Source organism: Coregonus lavaretus, assembly GCF_964263955.1.
Source record: "Coregonus lavaretus genome assembly, chromosome: 11".
NCBI classification, from domain to species: domain Eukaryota; kingdom Metazoa; phylum Chordata; class Actinopteri; order Salmoniformes; family Salmonidae; genus Coregonus; species Coregonus lavaretus.
Genome location: NC_139998.1, coordinates 18873597 through 18896772, shown reverse-complemented (window position 1 = coordinate 18896772; position 23176 = coordinate 18873597). Strand labels below are relative to the sequence as shown.

Genomic DNA, 23176 nt, shown 5'->3' with positions numbered 1-23176 from the left:
ATAGATAATACTAGTTCACACTTCACAGTCACACAAATGCTGCCGTATGAAACAAGACGAATAGCAAGCAAAATACAAAACAGCAATAAAATAAACTCAGCTTAATCTTACCATATAAACTCTCTGCCAAATTAGCTCGGTAAAGTCAAATGCATTGGTGGCAAACTTGTTACAGAAGCTCCATCAACATCTTCTTGTTCTCGACGGTGTGTCCAGCAGCTGAGTGCCGGATAAGCAGAATGCGAACTGACAGTCAGAGCAGGCAGCGAGCGGGTTATGGAAAGGCGCTAAGGGATGGAGCAGCAGAGAGCGCGTGAGTAGGCAAAGCAGTAGGCAAGCCTCCCAAGTGTCATTTTCAGCCCAAGGGTGACTCATAAGTTGATTTCTTTCGATGTTTTTATATAATATGCTTGTAATAGGCTTTGAATCATCACACATTTTATAATAACTGTAAATCTATACTAGATTTGTGGAAACAGGTGCATATGGTAAGCAAAACAACATGATAGGCTATTGATAACTATTGGAACTATTCTATATTTAGTGCCTGTGTCTATTTTGTTTAGCTTTATGTGTATATATACAGTATTCTGTTATTCTGCAGTGTGCAGAATATCTCCAACATCTTTTTTCATCAATGCAGCCAGGAGGGATGCCTCTGCACATCCAGATCATCAGAGGCAGTTTACAATACATCACTGCCATGCTCCCCACAGGGATTTATCCTGGACCCACTAGCTTACTTACCCCTCAAATGGAGCGGCAATGGCAGGCATTTCTGTCCATGTCAGCACACACACAGCCTCCCCACGATATTACAGTGACACAATGACCCCTATTTTTCTTCATTTTCTGTGGAGGATGCATGCTATCATACCCCATGTTGCCCTGATAGCAGCCTAGCAGGCTCGCTCAGTTGACTCTGTGCTTGTGGGAGGAAGGGCCCTCTAACTCCTCTTGCCCGAGGGGTTATTTTGGGGTCCGAACTCACCTTTGACAGCCTGATTACTCCCGGGTGGTCGATTTTGTTAACCGTGGTTATTTCCTATTTACAGGATTCGTTTTTGGAGCTGCCCTTTCATCTTAGAAATGTTTGTCCCTCTGACAGTGCTCTTTATAACCACCAGAGTTTGTGTGCCCTTTTCTGACCTTTGTGTCAACCTTTAAACGTCTCCAGAAAACAGAGCAAAACAAAGCAAAACAAAAGTGATCCCAGAACAGGGCTTTGGGGCCCTGCTACAACATCACAAACACAAAGCTAGGCCAAGGCAGATTCCTAGCCAAAGCTATACTGTACAGTACAAGGCAAGCAAGCACACACAAAGGAGTTTGAGCTGCCAAAAACACTGAGAGGGAGCCTTGCACTCAACTGTATCTCTCTCTGGTCCTCCATTCCTGCATACCTGCTATATTGTACCATCCATCCTCAACTCTAAACAGCATAACGCCCACACCTCTTAGACGACTAATCTTTCATTATAGTGGGGGTTCAGACCATCAATAAGAGAAGAGTGATTTTTTTCTGTGTGTGATGTAAGAGTCCCCTGGGTTGCCCTGTTGCCTCATGCCCACTCTCGAGCTTGCACCCCCATACTGCTTGTGCCAGCTCACGACACACATGCACAAACACAAACATGCACACACACATAGGATCTTTCAAATTTCCCCACCAATCACCAATTGATTGCTCTGAAGCCTCGATAACCTTTCTTATGAGATCTGGGCTCAGTAACTATCTGCACAGTTTTTTGTCAATCAGATAAGCTGTCAGTCAGAATGTGACAGGGGAAAGTACAGCTCTCAGACATTTTCTGAGGAGGGATTTGATCTGTGAAGGAAAGTTAACTTCCCCGAGTTCCCTCTATACTTTGTCTGAGTTGTGAGTAAAAAGCACCCATCAGAGCAGGCTCTGCTGCCACATAATAAGCAGGTGAAAGGAACTCTCATTTCAACCTACCAGTATGCCAACAGAGGAAGCTACATTTGATTGAGCAAACAACCACAAGGGCACACAGGCAGACTTTTCCTCTAATGTAATGTGCTTCTAAACTGTTCTAGGAACTTATTAGAAATCCTGAGCAATGTTATTGGTGCTTGGTTTCCAGTATTATGCAGTACTATTGTAGTAATATAGAAACAAACATAGTTTATAGCTTACAAATATATTTAATAGTTTGAAATATATATTGTTTATTAATATAGTTAAACTTTATACAATGTGACATTCATTTAATTGGCCAGTCTCTTAGTCTCAGCATTTTATCTAAGTTCTGAGTGTCTTCAAAGTTTGTGTAGAGATTGTGTACTATTTGTTACAGTATGTCAAATTTCAGGTCACAGATGGGGGTCATGACTCTATGGAATAATGCTTACCCCAATCAGAGTCCTAATCACAGCCTGTTTCATATCTGGCCCTGTGATGTCCTCTGGTGTCCGCAGAGCCCCTGACCCCACCCATCTCATTGTCTCCCTCCTGGCCTCTCCACTGTCCACTGAGGGAGGGGAGGAACTGCGTCCCAAATGCCACCATATTCCCTTTATAGTGCACTACTTTTGACCAGGGCCTATAGGACTCTGGTCAAAACTAGTGCATTATGTAGGGAATACGGTTCCATTTGGGACGCACACATAAACAAATCTGACCCCTGGGCTGATCCCATCACTGGCTTCTATCTGTGAAAATCCCAAATAATAAGTGACGACTGCATTAGCCAATCATCTGAGTGATACACAGTGGCATGCATTTGCTCCCAGCTCTCTGCAATTTTTGGATGTCTAGTCTATTCATTTGAGCTTGGCTGGGCCAGGTGCAATTTAGGTGATGATGATGGTGTGCGTGCGTGCGTGCGTGCGTGCATTCATGTCTGTGTGCATGAAATGTCTCTCTTCTGGCATGTGCTTATCTATGTGTGATGCATTTAAACATGACTACAATTGTTTTTTGAATAGGAGCTCACTTGAATATAGATTATCCAATTTTGACTCTCTTTGTGTTCAGGAACATTAGTTACTCCTCACCCGGATAAAACCCAAGGCATAGATTGACCATAGTGGAATGTGGGTTGTTTGCATGATACTTCATATACTTGTATGATTTTATCTTTCAACTACAAGATGCTCACGCGAATGAACAAGTCTAGATTTGAATACTGTTGCGTGCCAAACTCAGACCTTTTCTTCAGAAATGCAAGCCTGCAGGTTTAGAGTAAAAAATAGCAATTACAGTGAAGCCACTGTATGTGGATAGCTTTATGTCAATGCGTGGGATCAGAAATGTGCTGGCAATGACATTTCCTCTTGGCACCCATCGTCACAGTTAAAGAATATGCTAGTGCTTCTGACATGTCAAAAGAGACAATTACCTGACTAAGACGTTCTCTGTCTAACCGGTCCCTGCGTCTCTTGTCGCTCGGCTGGGGATTCTCGTGCAAGTGTTTCATAATGACACATGAAATCAAACAAGAAAGTTTCTGGCACTGAGGCAGCAAAATTTCAGGCACAGAGGCAGCCTAAGCCATATCCCATAAACATCGAGACAATGACAACAATCAGGCCATGGGTTATAAACCAAATTATTACTCGCGACTTGCAACAAAGCTATAGTAAAGCCATTTGAGAGTTAAAATGTAAAGTGATTGTGAGGATACTGTATTTAGAGGCTATGGGGTAGGCTTGTTCTCACTGAAAAACAAACATAAATCTCTTTCTCCCAGGGACAGACTAGACACCTGACAAGAGAGACCAGAACAGTAATAGAAATGGTTAGCGTGTGTGTGTTCAGATCCCAGTGACTTGTCCTCACCCGTCTGGCTCATATTGTTTGGGCAAGTTCCTCCCCTCCCTTCCTCCCTCCCTCCCTCCCTCTCTGTCCCCATGTTCCGGACCCATCAGCGCTGGCCTCTGGTGCATAATTGGGGCCATTAACACAACACATCGCTCTCCAGACACCAACAGCCCAGCCAACCCTCTCTCCTCTCCCCTTCTCTCCTCTCTCTCGCCAACTATTTCACACTCACAGGGCTTGCAGCCATTACATTCACAGGCAGGAGTAATGGACCTGGCAAATTCCAACCGAGCGCAGCTAGCAGCACCACAGGCTCAGCCAGCCAGTCAGCCGCCAGGGACTCACCAGGGACACCAAGCAGCACAGACACCCTGATGCTACATCCCCTATGATCATAGGGAGGCAGGCTGGAGGTGCAGTGAGGGATCTTGTCTGTATCTGTTGTTGATTGTGATGGCGAGACATGTAGGGAAGAGAATCGTTTTATTAGATTTCTCAAATGTTTTCTGGAGAGGCCCAAGTAAGGGAGGCTTTGGGTTAACAGTTGGGCTAGCTTAATTTCCCCGCATCATTTCATTGACGAGTTTGTGGATTATTTAGTTATGCGAATGATTGCTCTTTTAATCATTCTCTACTCTGTTCCATGTGTTGTTTTAATATCACCCTCTGTTAAGATCCCCATTGTTGCATATACACATAAAACGTTTCTTGCCCGTTATACACCCAACTCGTCACAGGGAGAACGTGGATAGATAACTGCAGAGATGTTAGAGACGAGCTTCTTCTGGTTCTCATGCCTAATTAATAATGGACTCACTTGTACACACACATCGGCCTTTCCCCTGAGAGACCAACACACAACAGTGATGGCAGACCAACAGAGATGACAGAGGAGTTAGCATGCCTCAGAGAGCACCACTCTAACACACTCTGGTTTGTAGGTTGAGTGGGAAAGATAAAACTGGTAAATGGATCCGCCTGACCGTGTGTGTATGTGTGTGTGCGTGTGTGTGATTGAGTGACAAAAACTAAATTACACATTTCTTCCTCTGTATTTAGTGTTGCTTGCCAAATAAACCCACAGATATGGCAATTTATTTCCCGCTCCAACCACATATACATTTTATGCAGTAGTACAGTGATACAGAATCTCTCTCTCTCTCTCTCTCTCTCTCTCTCTCTCTCTCTCTCTCTCTCTCTCTCTCTCTCTCTCTCTCTCTCTCTCTCTCTCTCTCTCTCTCTCTCTCTATATATATATATATATATATATATATATATATATATATATATATATATATATATATATATATATTTGGCTGAAAAATAAGAATTCCCCTTGCGTACCCTCGAAACCATTATCAACATAATTCTGAAACCTTGTAACTCATAGTGTGAATGTCCTAATGTCATAGTCCAACCAGTGTATCTAGCAGTGAATTATACTCCTGATTATGCACTGCGACTGCCCTTTGTTCTAGTGAAGGTGAGTTGTACAGCTTGTCCCCTGAGTATTTATGACTGGTAGTTTTTTTAATGTAATGTATTATAGTATCCTTTATGAAACCTGAGGGTCACCTTGCAAAAAAATAGGACTAAATATATAACCTCATAAAAACGAAACATGTATCACTTCAGTAGAAATCTTTTAGAATGAGCTGGATGACGTTCTTTTTCATTCCAGATATGTGGCAAAACTGTAAAGTTGTTTAAGTCAGTAATGCTATGCATATTTGTATGAATAGTCTTGTAGACATAATGATCAGAAAATATTGAATTATGATAATGAGTGTATCAATATCAAACCACTGTAAAATCAAATACTCATATCAGATACAATACCGAAACCTAAACCCATCCACCCATTTAAATTCCTCTTTTCTAAAACATACAAAAACAACAAAGACTTCAAATTAATTTAGGAAAATAAAACATATCCCTTATCAACCACCATTGTGTTCATGCATACCACTATCTTAACACTTAATGGCTAATTGAACCTAAAGGACTGTATGGTAGGGAAGAAAAAGACTTCTCAAGCACCAGGAAAGTTTTTCAAGGTCTGTTTATTTTTCGCATATCGATGCCAACTGTACTTGACAGGAGAGCAACCCGACTGGTTTAGTCATCATTTCATGTCATAAATGGCCCAGAGTGTTTTCATATTACAGTCACGCCTCATTTCAATTATGTATCTCTGCCAAATATATTTTTTTCCTGCCCCTGTTTCTAATATTTACAGTTATTGCCATGTTGTCTCTCATTAAAATACTTTGCAAAACAGAGATTTTTTTGTGGAGTGTGTGTAACTCTCCTACCATAAATCACTTGTTAGAGTAAAACACTTCATTCCATAAAACACATTTATGATTTGGAAATAAGCAGAAAGACAGCGAGTTACAGATTAGTGGGAAACAGTGTCCTTTTGAACCCACATACTTTCAGGTCATATGTTCCTGACAAAACTCTTTTAATTATTACGTTTTTCAATGAAAACAGATTCATAACACAGGATCAACCATTGATCCACCTGTCAGTCAAATCCGTTTTTAACTAAGCATTAAGGCACTGCTTTATACAGTTGATCCCCAGGACAAAGCCTGAGTACATGAGGCATTCTCCAGTGGTTCAGAATAGAGGAATGATGAGACGGACTGTTACGGACCTTGTCCATTTGGGTCCAGTTTCTCTTCTTCACTCAGCCCAGTGCCCATTGTTTTCAGTCCAGACTCCATGGCTGCACCTCTCTCTGTATTGGTGGCTCTTCTCCGACGTACAACCACCACAGCTGCTATCACCGCCACAATTAGAAGCCCAGTCAGCACTCCACACACAGCAATAACAATGGTGTTGTCTGCCTCTTGTTCCACAGGTGTGTCAGTGTCTGAGTCCCTTTTCTTTGGTGGGGTAAAGTCAGTGTTTATGCCTCTGTCTTTGTCCTCTGGTTTGTCTTTTGGAGTCAGAGAGGTCACCTGTTTAAAAATGCATGTCTCCATGTAATCCTTGTAGTCTTGCCAGATGCTTTCCTTGTTGCCGTCGTCGTCATCATTGCCCTTAGGGTATTCATCATCATCATCATCATCACTGCCTGTGTCGTCGTCATCATCATCAATATAGTCTGGGCTCCCCAGAACCACGCACCAGTACTCCCCCCTGTCCCCCTCGATAAGGTCAGACAGTTGGAGAGAGGAATCCTGCTCAGAGAAAACAACTCGGCCCCTCAGGTCCGCAGGAATGATGATAGTTTTATCAGAGTGCAGAATCAGGTGTTCTTCTTCCAGAGGTTTTCTGCGATACCACTCCACCATTGCACCCCTGTGAGACTCCTCTTTGCCTTGGGCACATTCTAGAACAACATCCTCTCCATCCGAAAACTGTCTCTCAGTGGGCTCTCCACTGGGGCAAAGAACCAAGGCGTACTCAGCAAGAAGTAGTGAGGCAGAGAAACATTTGTATTCCCCAGAGTAGTTGGCAGAAAGTACATGAACGATCAATGACAAGTTCTCATCATCCTCATCATCATCACTGACCAAGATGTCCGACTTTACTGACTTTGAGTTAACATTGCCCATTGGTGCCTCCCATCTCTGATCATGGCTCTTCTCCTCAGAAGGACAGGTGAGAACCACTTTCTCTCCCACAGACGTGAAGACAGTCTTGTGGTCGATCTCATCATTGTTGGGGTTGTAGATGTTCTGGAAGCTGAGGCATCTCTGTCCATCCATGACCAGGCAGTAGAAGTGATTGCTGCCCTTCAGCACGCTACCAGAAACATTGAGTGAGATGCCTCCTTTCTTCACTGCGATGACCCCCCGTAGCTCCTCCTGTAGGGGTACCGAAGACACACTGGTGTCCAGGAAGCAGGTAGCCTTATAGTTGGGGAACACCTCATGGTACCATCGAATGGTCTTCCCCTCCAGACTTGTGGCAGTGATGTTACACTTCAGTTCAGCCCCTCCGTCAGGCAGCACAGAGATCTCCACAGAGCTGATTTCCTTGTTGCACACAGACAGCTCGTGTTCATGCTTGTTGACCAGTGCCTTGTCCTTCCAGCATTCCCTCCTGTACATGCCTGAGTCGGACTGTCTGAGCTGTCTGATCTGGAGGCCCAGGAGCTGGAGCTGGCTGGTGAGTCTGACGCGGCCCTCGAAGTCTGCAGGAGGCGATGTGGATGCCGCTTCGTCCGAGGAATTACCAAGCAGCTGTTCTCCCTCTGGAGCTGATCTTAAAACAGTGATATAGTCGACTCCAAAGCAGTAGCCCATTTCTATGACACCTCCCTCTGGTCTGAAGATGGGCTCTGGTACCTCTGGCGCCTCAGAGTAGGCTGTGCCGACTAGAAAGAACAGCAGAAATCCTATTTCCCTAAAATTGGTCATTCTATGCCGTATTGTACTCCTTGTCCATGTGTTTGTCACACACTGGGGATGTGCTTTCCAACTATGCCAGCTCAGAGTAACCTGTTCTGGGTTGTCACTGAGATCCTCCCCCTTAGCTAATATCTCAGCCGCCTCCTCTCCCCCCCACACACACATGCACGTGTGCGCACACACACACACAAACACACACAAACAAGCAAACACACACAAACACGCACGCATGCACATGCACACACACACATTTCTTTCATTATCTTGCTAGGGTGGACCTGAGCATGGGAAAAGTGTCAGGTGTAGTTGGAAAGTCATCAAAAGTGTGAGTGAGGAGGACAATAAGTGTGAGGAAAGAAAATATGTTCCCTGCTGTCACTTTGCAGTGTTGATGCGTGGTTGGACTGGTTTGACTCAGTCATTGGGAGCTGTTTATCACAATGCCAAGGGCCTCTGAGGGCAGTTGCAAGAGAGGCATGTGTGTGTCTCCTTGCGTGAGTGCAGGCTTGAGTGCATGCATGCAAGTGCATACATGCATGGTTATGTTCCTCCCACTGTTCAAAGTGTTGTAACCTGCTCTGTATCTAGTTCGAGCTGATCACTTTTGTTGTTTGATGATAGTCATTTAGTGTGCATGGTGTAATGGAACCAAAGGCAAATCCAAAGCCAAAGTACTTGGGGAGGCCTATTGTATATCCCAGGGCAAGGTTATGGATGGGCAGAACGTCATGCAGAGAGGTCATTCTGCTGCACAACATGCTACATGTGGCTACATTGTGCAGTTGTTGATTTTAGGTAACAGTTTCATTACACACTGGGCGCCTTGTGCACTTTGCTATTTTTACACTTTCTTCACACAAGGCATTTTCTCATATCTCATTTTTGTAATTTCTTCAGTTGTGACACTGAAGCATATGTGATTTTCTCGAGCAATTTAGAAGCATTCAAATTTAGGCTGATCATAATGGTATTGATTAATGTTTTTGTTTTTAATACAAGCAAGGACATTTTATAGACTGATCCAGTTTAATTGTAGTTGGATACAAAGCCCTTTGAAGAAGCTTTAATTGAAAATGCGAACATTACACTAGTCCCTCAATTGTATTTCTCCCCAAATTGAGCCAACACTGACGTTTGCTTTCAATTCCTATAACATTAAGTCCAAGCATCAATCTGTAATACAATACAAAAAAAAAGTTGTGCGATCAAAGAGCTAATTGAAGTGATTTTTACAATGTTGTCAATGGGTGCCGGTCCCCAAAAATGGTCCAGCCACAGTCTTCATCCCTGACCTCACCACATAAACCATGATTACATGAGCTACAATGGGGGAAAAAAAAGTATTTAGTCAGCCACCAATTGTGCAAGTTCTCCCACTTAAAAAGATGAGAGAGGCCTGTAATTTTCATCATAGGTACACGTCAACTATGACAGACAAAATGAGAAAAAAAATCCAGAAAATCACATTGTAGGATTTTTAATGAATTTATTTGCAAATTATGGTGGAAAATAAGTATTTGGTCAATAACAAAAGTTTCTCAATACTTTGTTATATACCCTTTGTTGGCAATGACACAGGTCAAACGTTTTCTGTAAGTCTTCACAAGGTTTTCACACACTGTTGCTGGTATTTTGGCCCATTCCTCCATGCAGATCACCTCTAGAGCAGTGATGTTTTGGGGCTGTCGCTGGGCAACACAGACTTTCAACTCCCTCCAAAGATTTTCTATGGGGTTGAGATCTGGAGACTGGCTAGGCCACTCCAGGACCTTGAAATGCTTCTTACGAAGCCACTCCTTCGTTGCCCGGGCGGTGTGTTTGGGATCATTGTCATGCTGAAAGACCCAGCCACGTTTCATCTTCAATGCCCTTGCTGATGGAAGGAGGTTTTCACTCAAAATCTCATGATACATGGCCCCATTCATTCTTTCCTTTACACGGATCAGTCGTCCTGGTCCCTTTGCAGAAAAACAGCCCCAAAGCATGATGTTTCCACCCCCATGCTTCACAGTAGGTATGGTGTTCTTTGGAAGCAACTCAGCATTCTTTGTCCTCCAAACACGACGAGTTGAGTTTTTATATTTTGGTTTCATCTGACCATATGACATTCTCCCAATCCTCTTCTGGATCATCCAAATGCACTCTAGCAAACTTCAGACGGGCCTGGACATGTACTGGCTTAAGCAGGGGGACACGTCTTGCACTGCAGGATTTGAGTCCCTGGCGGCGTAGTGTGTTACTGATGGTAGGCTTTGTTACTTTGGTCCCAGCTCTCTGCAGGTCATTCACTAGGTCCCCCCATGTGGTTCTGGGATTTTTGCTCACCGTTCTTGTGATCATTTTGACCCCACGGGGTGAGATCTTACGTGGAGCCCCAGATCAAGGGAGATTATCAGTGGTCTTGTATGTCTTCCATTTCCTAATAATTGCTCCCACAGTTGATTTCTTCAAACCAAGCTGCTTACCTATTGCAGATTCAGTCTTCCCAGCCTGGTGCAGGTCTACAATTTTGTTTCTGGTGTCCTTTGACAGCTCTTTGGTCTTGGCCATAGTGGAGTTTGGAGTGTGACTGTTTGAGGTTGTGGACAGGTGTCTTTTATACTGATAACAAGTTCAAACAGGTGCCATTAATACAGGTAATGAGTGGAGGACAGAGGAGCCTCTTAAAGAAGAAGTTACAGGTCTGTGAGAGCCAGAAATCTTGCTTGTTTGTAGGTGACCAAATACTTATTTTCCACCATAATTTGCAAATAAATTCATAAAAAATCCTACAATGTGATTTTCTGGATTTTTTTCTTCTCAATTTGTCTGTCATAGTTGACGTGTACCTATGATGAAAATTACAGGCCTCTCTCATCTTTTTAAGTGGGAGAACTTGCACAATTGGTGGCTGACTAAATACTTTTTCCCCCCACTGTATATACAATATACAATAGGTACTGCTGATTTGATAGATCTAATTTATATTCCATAGTACCTGCCTGGCTGCCTGCATACAAGCCAAAATCCTCAGGTGCCTTTTATTTATGTTGATGCAGACTTACAATAATGAGCCCCAATTTCATCTCAGTCACTAGATTGGGAATCTGCAGACATTTCCTGAGCTGGGCTAGAAAAGCTTGTGGAGCTGGTGATCAACTGGTGTGATTAAGCCCCAACTGTGAGAAACTCTGACTCTCTCGGTCCACTCCAATTCAGATCTGTGCTGATTACAGTGATTAGTGTCTGTCCTGTTTTCCACCGGGTGGTTCGAGCCCTGAATGCTGATTGGCTGAAAGCCGTGGTATAGCAGACCGTATACCATGGGTATGACAAAAAAGTACTATTTCCTGCTCTAATTAGGTTGGTAACCAGTTTATAATAGCAATAAGGCACCTCGGGGGTTTGTTGTATATGGCCAATATACAACGGCTAAGGGCTGTATCCAGGCACTCCACATTGTGTCGTGCTTAAGAACAGCCCTTAGCCGTGGTACATTGGCCATATACCACACCTCCTTGGGCTTTATTGCTTAAATAACCCTCAGGTACTACTGGTAGCTAACTAATATACCGTTATGTATTTATTGGTTGTTTCTATTTGGAAAGTATAAGGGATGTGAAAGAACATGCAAGTGAATTTAAACAATAGTTTGCCCTCCAAGCATTGTCAGGTATCATCACAATTCATCCTGCTTTAGCAGCCTATCATAGCTGTCAAGGTAGCTTGCTAGCTAGCTAGCTGCTATCACACACTGACAAACCAATGTTGTTATGACTGATGTGATATTTGTAAAATTCTTCATTATTACTAAGTTTTTTAGTGCTGATTTTATGTTCACTTTGTTTTGATTCACAACACTTTTTTGTGTATTTTTTATAGTCAAGAAGCTAGCTATCTTGAAAAGGGCATCTCATATTACTGTCTTTGTTATATCACCCCTAGGTCAGACCTGCATTGGTCTGTGACTGTGCACCCATGTTGCGATTAGTTGCAATATCCCTTCACTGTCAGCGGGTTCAACGTCTTCCCCCTCTCAGGCCCTTATCATCCGGGGGGCACAGCAGAGAACCAAGTGACTGTGGAAGCCCTCTATGACCTCTCAGTAGACATCTAGATGATCCACCAGCTCAAGGGTTGGGTCCTGCACCAGAGCCCTGCCTACATGAGTGAGATGGCCAGCCTGCTGCGAGACATGGGGACAGAGGGGCTCGTGATCGCCTGGGTCCTTGAGCTCTACCCCGAGGCGGTCCTCTGCAGTCCGGAGCAGCAGCAGGCCCAGAGACACCTGTGGAGATCCATCTGACCCAGAGAGAGAGACCTGGTGGGCATCATCGAGAAGTTCCCTGCCTCCTCCTTCACCTCCTCCAGCCATAACGCCAACCAGAGGGCCAACATCGACTACTTCCAGTTTGCACCTGAACAAGCTCATCGTCACAAAGCTGATGGCCAGCGCCCCCCAGAGTTTCAGCTGCCCTGTGGGGTAGAACGAGGAGATGGTCCACACCCTTCAGCAGGCCTACCTTGAGCTGAGGGGCGATGCGGCCAACATGAAGATCTGGCTGCAGAAGCTGCTCAGTCAGAACCCCTTCGTGCTCCTCAAGCCCTCAGAGGTCCTGAGCGACAACCTGCTGTTCCTCGAGACAAGGGCTTCACCACCGCTGAACTCCTCTGCCTACTCTCCAAGCTCAAGGGCTTTGTCACCGAGCTCAACCGGGACAGCATACGCCTCAACCTGGCCTACTCGCAGGAGACTCTGGGCTGCTCAGAAGCCAAGCTCCGGGACATGGTGCTCAACTGCCCAGCCTTGCTCTACCACCCTGAGGCCATTCTGGCTGAACGCTTTGAGGGCCTCCTCAGAGCTGGTCAGATTATAGAGACTCCAACCGCTCTGAAGCTGACCACACAAATATAGTTATTGTATGCTGTTATGATGTACGGACAGGCAGCCTACAGGCCCTAAACGGCACTAAGAAGGACTTTGAGATTAGTTCTGGTAAACTGCAGTTGTGGAGGGGGAAAGACCACTCTTCAACCCTGTTGTCCTGTTAAAGGGTGATGGTTGACCTTGATTTCATGGTCTACAACGCAGATCCATATGATGATGGTCATGGTGAACATTCTCATATCACCAGAGGAAGGAGACTTGAATCAGAGTTTTGCTTTATGCTGAATGGGTTTACTAAGGTTAGGAAAAAAGCTTGCCTTGAAAGTAGTCTCATGCAGCAGACATCTCCTCCCCAAGTGCATTTAGCCTGGGGATGAGGTTACCTTAAAAGAGGCAACACTTGAGCTTATCGCTGTATTTAAATACTATTTTGATCATAATAATATTTTGATATGTGTGGAGAATTGCCTATGTATTGAAACCAGCCAGTATCAATGTTGATAACATGATCTATGATAGTTAAATAGTTAACCAATAGCTACCCGGACTATCTGCATTGACCCTTTTTGCACTAACTCTTTTGACTCATCACACACTGCTGCTACTGTTTATTATCTATCCAGTTGCCTAGTCACTTTATCCCTACCTATGTGTCACAGGAGGCTGCTGAGGGGAGAACGGCTCATAATAATGGAACGGAGCAAACCATGTGTTTGATGTATTTGATACCATTCCACTGATTCCACTCCAGTCATTACCACGAGCCCGTCCTCCCCAATTAAAATGCCACCAACCTCCTGTGCTATATGTAAATATCCTCCTCAATTACCTCATACCGCTGCACATCGACTCGGTATTGATACCCCCTGTATATAGCCAAGTTATCATTACCCATTGTGTATTTATTCATTGTGTTATTTTTTAAATTCTTTCTGCATTGTTGGGAAGGGCCCATAGGTAAGCATTTCACTGTTAGTCTACACCTGTTGTTTACAAAGCATGTGACAAATACAATTTGATTTGATCTCAGTGTCTCAATGATGGCAGTATTGCTTTTGTCCCTTTAGGAGGCAAGTGTTTTGTACAGGGTTTTTGTTTATTTGCAGATAGGATTACCCTATCAATATTTGAAGTGCTGAAATCAAGTATCAGTTCATTGGGAAAGCATTTATTACCTGTGTGTATAGATCTATCACACTGTCATGTTCTGTAAAATAGGCTAACACTACTACTGCAACACCCTATGTAAGAATTTATCTAAAATTACAAAATGTAACTGCAATCTTCTCTTATATTGAAATTATTGGAATGTATTATGTGCAGAATCAAATTTGGTCCGCTTTTCACATGCCATACAATAAATATGAGTGGTTTTATATTACTGTGCACATGTTTATTTCACGGTGAAAATCAATATGCAGCCTTACTAAGCATGTACCCCAAGCCTTAGCAACATATACTGTACTGTAAGCTTGTTTTAAAGGCCTTTCTTAATGTGCTAAAGCCTGCAGGAGCCCTTGAAACATGCTCAGAGTGCTTTTTAATGGGGAGTGAGCAGCACAGCTAATGAAGTCATGACTTTATGTCTCAAAGTCCCCAGCTCAGATAAAATGTGGGTGATGGGGTCACTGCCAACCAACAAATCAAATCAAATCAAATTTTATTGGTCACATGCGCCGAATACAACAGGTGCAGACATTACAGTGAAATGCTTACTTACAGCCCTTAACCAACAGTGCATTTATTTTAAACAAAAAAAGTAAGAATAAAACAACAATAAAAAAAGTGTTGAGAAAAAAAGAGCAGAAGTAAAATAAAGTGACAGTAGGGAGGCTATATATACAGGGGGGTACCGTTGCAGAGTCAATGTGCGGGGGCACCGGCTAGTTGAGGTAGTTGAGGTAATATGTACATGTGGGTAGAGTTAAAGTGACTATGCATAAATACTTAACAGAGTAGCAGCAGCGTAAAAAGGATGGGGTGGGGGGGCAGTGCAAATAGTCCGGGTAGCCATGATTAGCTGTTCAGGAGTCTTATGGCTTGGGGGTAGAAGCTGTTGAGAAGTCTTTTGGACCTAGACTTGGCACTCCGGTACCGCTTGCCGTGCGGTAGCAGAGAGAACAGTCTATGACTAGGGTGGCTGGAGTCTTTGACAATTTTGAGGGCCTTCCTCTGACACCGCCTGGTATAGAGGTCCTGGATGGCAGGAAGCTTTGCCCCAGTGATGTACTGGGCCGTACGCACTACCCTCTGTAGTGCCTTGCGGTCAGAGGCCAAGCAGTTGCCATACCAGGCGGTGATGCAACCAGTCAGGATGCTCTCGATGGTGCAGCTGTAGAATTTTTTGAGGATCTGAGGACCCATGCCAAATCTTTTTAGTCTCCTGAGGGGGAATAGGCTTTGTTGTGCCCTCTTCACGACTGTCTTGGTGTGTTTGGACCATGATAGTTCGTTGGTGATGTGGACACCAAGGAACTTGAAGCTCTCAACCTGTTCCACTACAGCCCCGTCGATGAGAATGGGGGCGTGCTCAGTCCTCTTTTTTTTCCTGTAGTCCACAATCATCTCCTTTGTCTTGGTCACGTTGAGGGAGAGGTTGTTGTCCTGGCACCACACGGCCAGATCTCTGACCTCCTCCCTATAGGCTGTCTCATCGTTGTCGGTGATCAGGCCTACCACTGTTGTGTCGTCGGCAAACTTAATGATGGTGTTGGAGTCGTGCCTGGCCATGCAGTAATGGGTGAACAGAGAGTACAGGAGGGGACTGAGCACGCACCCCTGAGGGGCCCCCGTGTTGAGGATCAGTGTGGCAGATGTGTTGTTACCTACCCTTACCACCTGGGGGCGGCCCGTCAGGAAGTCCAGGATCCAGTTGCAGAGGGAGGTGTTTAGTCCCAGGATCCTTAGCTTAGTGATGAGCTTAGAGGGCACTATGGTGTTGAATGCTGAGCTGTAGTCAATGAATAGCATTCTCACGTAGGTGTTCCTCTTGTCCAGTTGGGAAAGGGCAGTGTTTGAAATTGCACCCTATTCCCTATAAAGTGCACTACTTTTGACCAGAGCCCTATGGGCCATGTTTAAAAGTAGTGCACTATGTAGTGAATAGGGTGCCATTTCAGATTGTGCCATAGTCTGACCAGAGGGGGGAGAGATACAGTTTACCGTATTTTAAACGCTTTGATACTATTTTCACACGTATGTGTTGAATTTTCAGAACTCTTAGTACAAAACTCCAAACTGGTAACACTTGTAATGCAGCCAGTCTAACATTCAATACATTTAATTGTGTATTCATTTTGTTTGTAGACATCTTTCACCACACAACCTGTGATCCAAATATAAATGTACTATGAAATATAATGAGTACATTGGTTTAATCACCAAAACACAACAAAATGATATCTTCTCAATGTATTTATTTTAACAACCAGTTAATCCAATAGCAAAAATTGTAAGATACATGTTTCAAAATTGCCCTTTGAATGTAGTATGTTACCGTACTGTAAATTACAGTACATTACACTGTTTTCACATTAGGCTATACAATAATTTTTGACAGTAGGTCAAATGTCCATCATTTCTAGGTGTGATCATTCTCGGTGTGATCATTGAAGACATCTTTCACAATGTAATCAATTGAAAGAAATGAAGGAAACATAATGTTTTGTAGGCACTAGTTTGAATCAAGCCTGTCTTGAGCATTTGGCCATAGGTTCTCATCCAAATCGCAGTAAATATCCTAATTGTTTATTCCCCTTGGGAAAACCCTTTTGGAATGGCGAATCCAAGCCTGACATCGGTCTGGATTGAAATCATTGCATGCCTCCTCCATGGCCCGAAGAAGAGTGGTACGTTCATGGGGATGGCAATCATACATCTTCCACCTGTATTGTATTTTACAGTATTATATTGTACGTATGCATTGTAGTGGTCCTGTATGTGGCTCAGTTCATAAGAGCATGGCACTAGCAACACCAGAGTTGTGGATTTGATTCCCACTAGGGTCACATACCAAAATATGTGGACTGTTGTCACTTTGGATAAAAGTGTCTGCTACGTAAATGGCATATACTATGGTATAAGGGAACTGTATTGGCCAATGCAATTTTAGTAAAGCAGTGTTACATACTACATATCTGATCTTGTCAATATCAGATTTTGTTTTTAATTTACTGTGAAGTAAAATCATAATAGTCATCATCTTAGTAGTACATTCAAGTATATATCATACTTTTTTTATGTTTCTACTTTACAGACATACATTTTCATTATGTAGTTCTCAAAATCTGTAGCAGACAAACCATTTTCCATATAAAATCTATAGGTTTACCAAACATTTAAGTGATCATCAATTGAGAGCATTCGGATTAAGTAATAGTACAATGTCTTTTAACAAAAGATAAAATAATTATATCAAAAGTAATGTGAGCTTTGCATTGTAAAAGGCAATTACTTTACATGAACATGTATTGCAATGTGAAACTTATTTCTCTATGAAACACTGATTCAGTTTGGTGAACCATGGAGCAGCGCACAATTGGCCCAGCGTCGTCCAGGGTAGGGGAGGGAATGGCCGGCAGGGATGTAGAGCATGGCGTTTGCAACGCCAGGGTTGTGGGTTCAATTCCCACGGGGGGCCAGTATGAAAAATAAAAAGATAATGTAAGTCGCTCTGGATAAGAGCGTCTGCTAAATGACTAAAATGTAAATGTAAAATGTGAAAAAGTGACAATGATTTTGTGTGTTGTACTTAGTCAATTGAAAATGTGCATAGAGTTTTCGAAACAACTGCCTTTTTGATTATCTGTTTTGAGTTTTGTACTGAGAGTTGTGAAAATGTATCACATACTTATGAAAACTGCACCAAAGCGATAAAAAAAAACTGTAACAAGACCTCTTCGTCATTCCCCCATATCCTGTATCATTAACAGCATGGGCCTGTAGTCATGTCAATAGCCAAATGATAAGTACATGTTAATGAATTTTGGGTTTTCCAAAGGATATTTTAATTGAATTGATATTAGATTTACGTTTACTTCTGAGTCATGTACAATTTCAAAACCAGATAGCTATAAGGGTATGTTTGGGGACAGTGGAGTCCTAAAGGTTCACTTCATTTTCTACAGTCGGTTTCAATGTCAGTAACTTCTCCCTCATACATTTTCACACCAAGATATGTTCAGTAATCTCCAAATTGGTGCAATCTTTTAAAACCGAGTACCACCTACTGACCTCTATTGGTACTACCTGAACTTTTAATGGACAAGTAACAACTAACAGAGCGGTGAATGAGGGATTGAATGGGTGAAATATTGTTTAAAAAAAATGTTAAAAATTGCTTTGAATCTTTCATTTATTTTCAAATGTTAATAGTATATTTTTGAGAAATTAGTAGGTTTTTTTATGTACAGATGTGCCTTATTGCAATTCAAAATAAATGACCTTAGTTCCTACTGTACATTCATTTCCTCTCTTGCTTTTTGAATTTAATGCATGAAAATTATCATTTGTAACAACGTTCAGGTAACCTTAGCGAAAGTAGCTAATTATCAAGGTCAATGTTTTTATTTAAAAAATAACTCAATTACTTTTACTTTAGTATTTGTTTTTCACCAGTCATTTTACCTCCCTCCCTCCCTCCCTCCCTCCATGATCCCTGTCTGCTGCTCTAAGGTGACTATGTCAGTCTGAATTATCTCCCAAAGCAGGATAGGTTAATAAGAGGGAGTATAAATTGTTATTTTCCATTTCAAACGTGACACCGGGTGTTATTAGCCCGGGTTACACATTGCTTTAATGGGGCATAACTCAGAGAAAATATGAAAATAGATGACACCTGCAATTAAAATGTATGATTACCAGCTGCGGCAGAGTATTAAGGTGGTAAATATTCCATGTCTGGGGTCAGTAGGGCTTAGAGAATGAATGTGACCACAGCTAAGAATCTTTCTCCTCAGCTGTTATAATACCAGGATCTCCCGGGCATAAGTGCTTCCCAAATGACAGCCTATTCCCTATGTAGTGCTCTACTTTTGACCAGTGCCTATAGGGCTCTGGACAAAAGTAGTGCATTATATAAGCAAGAGAATAGGGTGTAATTTGGGAAGCACACATAGTTTCCCTCAGTAAAGGTTACCCTGTTTCTTTTGGGAAGAAGAATTATACTGTACTCTGACAAGACCTGTAGCTTTCAATCAAATGGTACAGACTAAATACTCTTGGGTCTCCTATCTTGAACAACATCCCCATAGTCACTTTCTTTGTGTTATAAAAAAGCTGTCTGAATGGATGTTGTTCAGTACTTTGATACACAATTATATAGAGGACGAGGTCATAATCTGTCTGACAGTAATCAGTCTTTCTGTCTGACAGTAATCGGTCTTACCGTTTTTGCAAAGTCAAGTTCTAAGAAACTGGTTCACACATCACATCCACCCACATCCATGACATTGGAAAATGTTTTTATGGTTGTAGTAAGGGAGGGAAAATGGAAATTGGTTTCAGGGACTTTGTTCTCTATGTCTTGTCTTATGTCTCCATCTAGTGGATCGTTTACTCCAACATTGTATACTGAAAGATGGAGTTGAATGAATATTTACTGATTCGATTAGCCATGACAACAAATGCAATATCACACCAAGTTGAAGAATTTACAATACAAGATGCATGTTTTCCCCAAAGGAACAGTATTTAAGTATCATTACAACTGACTGTATATCACTACATTGCAGAGATGTCTCAACTGTAAACATTTACAATAAATGTAATCACAGCTCTCCTACACCTTTCAAGAAACAGAATTCAGAATATGCATGACATTTTTTGTTAATCTGGAATAAATTATTTATTTCCTAGCTCATTTAAAGCACCAGTTGACATGATACACACTTATACTCTTTTGGCGCCGGAGGAGATGGCTGCCGTTTTACGGCCCCCTAACCAATTGTGCTATTTTGTGTGTTTTTTCGCATTATTTGTAATTTATTCTGTACATAATGTTTCTGCCACCGTCTCTTATGACCAAAGAGCTTCTGGATATCAGGACAGCGATTACTCACCTTGTATTGGACGAAGATTTTTTCTTCAATGAGTCGGACAAAAATGATTTTCTACAGACACCCGACAAGGCCCAAATCCCCATCATTCGCATGAGAAAGATACAGAGATATCGTAGACGTAGGTCGGGGTGCCTTGTAAGGATCTGACGGCGAGCGAGTACTCTGCCTCTACCATCAGTCCTATTAGCCAACGTACAATCATTTGAAAACAAAAATGGACAACCTACGATCAAGGATATCCTACCAACGGGACATTAAAAACTGTAATATCTTATGTTTCACCGAGTCGTGGCTGAACGATGACATGGATAACATACAGCTGGCGGGATATTCGCTACATCGGCAGTATAGAACGGCTGACTCCGGTAAGACAAGGGGTTGCGGTCTGTGTATATTTGTAAACAACAGCTGGTGCACGAATTCTACCAGCATGTTAAATGTGCAACCAGAGGAAAAAAAAACTCTAGACCACCTTTACTCCACACACAGAGCCGCGTACAAATCTCTCCCTCACCCTCCATTTGGCAAATCTGACCATAATTCTATCCTCCTGATTCCTGCTTATAAGCAAAAACTAAAGCAGGACGCACCAGTGACTCGGATAATAAGGAAGTGGTCAGATGACGCAGATGCTAAGCTACAGGACTGTTTTGCTAGCACAGACTGGAATATGTTCCGGGATTCTTCCGATGGCATTGAGGAGTACACCACATCAGTCACTGGCTTCATCAATAAGTGCATCGATGACGTCGTCCCGACAGTGACCGTACGTACATACCCCAACCAGAAGCCATGGATTACAGGCAACATCCGTATTGAGCTAAAGAGTAGAGCTGCCGCATTCAAGGAGCGGGACTCTAATCCGGACGCTTATAAGAAATCCCGCTATGCCCTCCGACGAATCATCAAACAGGCAAAGAGTCAATACAGGACTAAGATTGAATCGTACTACACCGGCTCCGACGCTCGTCGGATGTGGCAGGGCTTGAAAACTATTACAGACTACAAAGGGAAGAACAGCAGCGAGCTGCCCAGTGACACGAGCATACCAGACGAGCTAAATCACTTCTATGCTCGCTTCGAGGCAAGCAACACTGAAGCATGCATGAGAGCATCAGCTGTTCTGGATGACTATATGATCACGCTCTCCGTAGCCGATGTGAGCAAGACTTTTAAGCAGGTCAACATTCACAAGGCCGCAGGGCCAGACGGATTACCAGGACGCGTACTCCGAGCATGCGCTGACCAACTAGCAAGTGTCTTCACTGACATTTTTAACATGTCCCTGACTGAGTCTGTAATACCAACATGTTTCAAGCAGACCACCATAGTCCCTGTGCCCAAGAACACTAAGATAACCTGCCTAAATGACTACCGACCTGTAGCACTCACGTCTGTAGCCACGAAGTGCTTTGAAAGTCTGGTCATGGCTCACATCAACACCATTATCCCAGAAACCTTAGACCCACTCCAATTTGCATACCGCCCCAACAGATCCACAGATTATGCAATCTCTATTGCACTCCACACTGCCCTTTCCCACCTGGACAAGAGGAACACATACGTGAGAATGCTATTCATTGACTACAGCTCAGCGTTCAACACCATAGTGCCCTCAAAGCTCATCACTAAGCTAAGGGCGCTAGGACTAAACACCTCCCTCTGCAACTGGATCCCGGACTTCCTGACGGGCCGCCCCCCAGGTGGTAAGGGTAGGTAACAACACATCTGCCACACTGATCCTCAACACGGGGGCCCCTCAGGGGTGCGTGCTCAGTCCCCTCCTGTACTCCCTCTTCACCCATGAATGCATGGCCAGGCACGACTCCACAACAGTGGTAGGCCTGATCACCGACAATATATATATATACACACATACACACACACACACACACACACACACACACACACACACACACACATACATATAAATACATATATATATACACACACACATATCCTTAAAAAAAATATATTTCCTTTATTACTTTCCAACCCCACCACACCTTCCCTAATTGGAGTAAGCTAGTGAACAACAATGCTTAGGCCTCTACTTCCAGCGTATACATACTATATACATTTTATGGACACAGTAAATTTTACAATAATTATATTATGTTTGTTTTTACTCCTGAACTTCCTTTACACTCAACCTCTCCGATCATTTTCATGATGTCCATCCGGTTTGCTTCTATATGCCATATCTTTCTAACTGTGCTTTTTCACAAAAGCTCAGAACCTATAAGCTTGCTGCCTCCTGTAGCTCAGTTGTTGTGGGTTCGACTCCCACGGGGGGCCAGTATGATTTTTTTTTTTATGCACTCACTAACTGTAAGTCGCTCTGGATAAGAGCGTCTGCTAAATGACTAAAATGTAAAACCTATATACCATTTATGGACACAGTATGCTTTACATTAGTTATCTTGTTGTTATTAGTTGTTGTTAGTTGTTATTAGTCCCATCCTTCAACTCCATTCAATACCACCCATCTATCTCTTAACACAATCCATATTGGATTTCTATTTGCCATATATTTTTCAACTGTACTGTGATGTTTTACAGAAGTTCTGAACCCTTCTATTCTCATTGTTTCTACAGATTGTACATTGAAAATAAACATTTTTGCTTAAAGTATTATTATATTATTTATCGATTGACTATGACTTTTCAGATCACCCAGTAGTGCTATCTGCAGGGTTAGCTCCACATAAATATTGCAATCCTTTAGCCATTCCTGGACCTGTGTCCAAAAACAAGCTACAAATGGACAGTACCAAAAAATCTGCAGAGCTGGGAAGATTGTATCCCCCATATAAATAACATTCTATTGGTAGCAAGGATTTTGTATAATAATTTAAATTGAAAAATTATAACTTCTGAATCCGGCGTCGTTTTGCGTATAAGTTCATAAACACTGTGCCATGAAATAGGTACGTCAAAAATCTCTTCCCAACTATTTTGCAATCTATATGGGACGGCTGTCAAACCTTTGGTCCTTAAATTAAACTGGTATCCTTTATTTATCACAATTTTCTTAAACCAATTATGTTCTTTAATGCAGGGCCGACAGACAAGTTCCTTACTTTCTCCCCCTTCCACT

The 23176-nt window shown here is 42.7% G+C and overlaps 1 protein-coding gene and 1 pseudogene across 2 annotated transcripts in view; one reads left to right on the top strand and one right to left on the bottom strand.

Annotated features, from left to right (window-relative positions):
* Positions 1-23176, bottom strand: part of LOC311137405 (carbohydrate sulfotransferase 1-like) — a gene marked incomplete at its 3' end in the record, with an annotated part of 184349 nt that overhangs the window by 11459 nt on the left and 149714 nt on the right. The window lies entirely within an intron of this gene.
* On the top strand, positions 12248-13196 carry LOC311137031 (transcription termination factor 2, mitochondrial-like; annotated as a pseudogene). The gene has a single exon. The product of its transcript is annotated as a transcription termination factor 2, mitochondrial-like (transcript).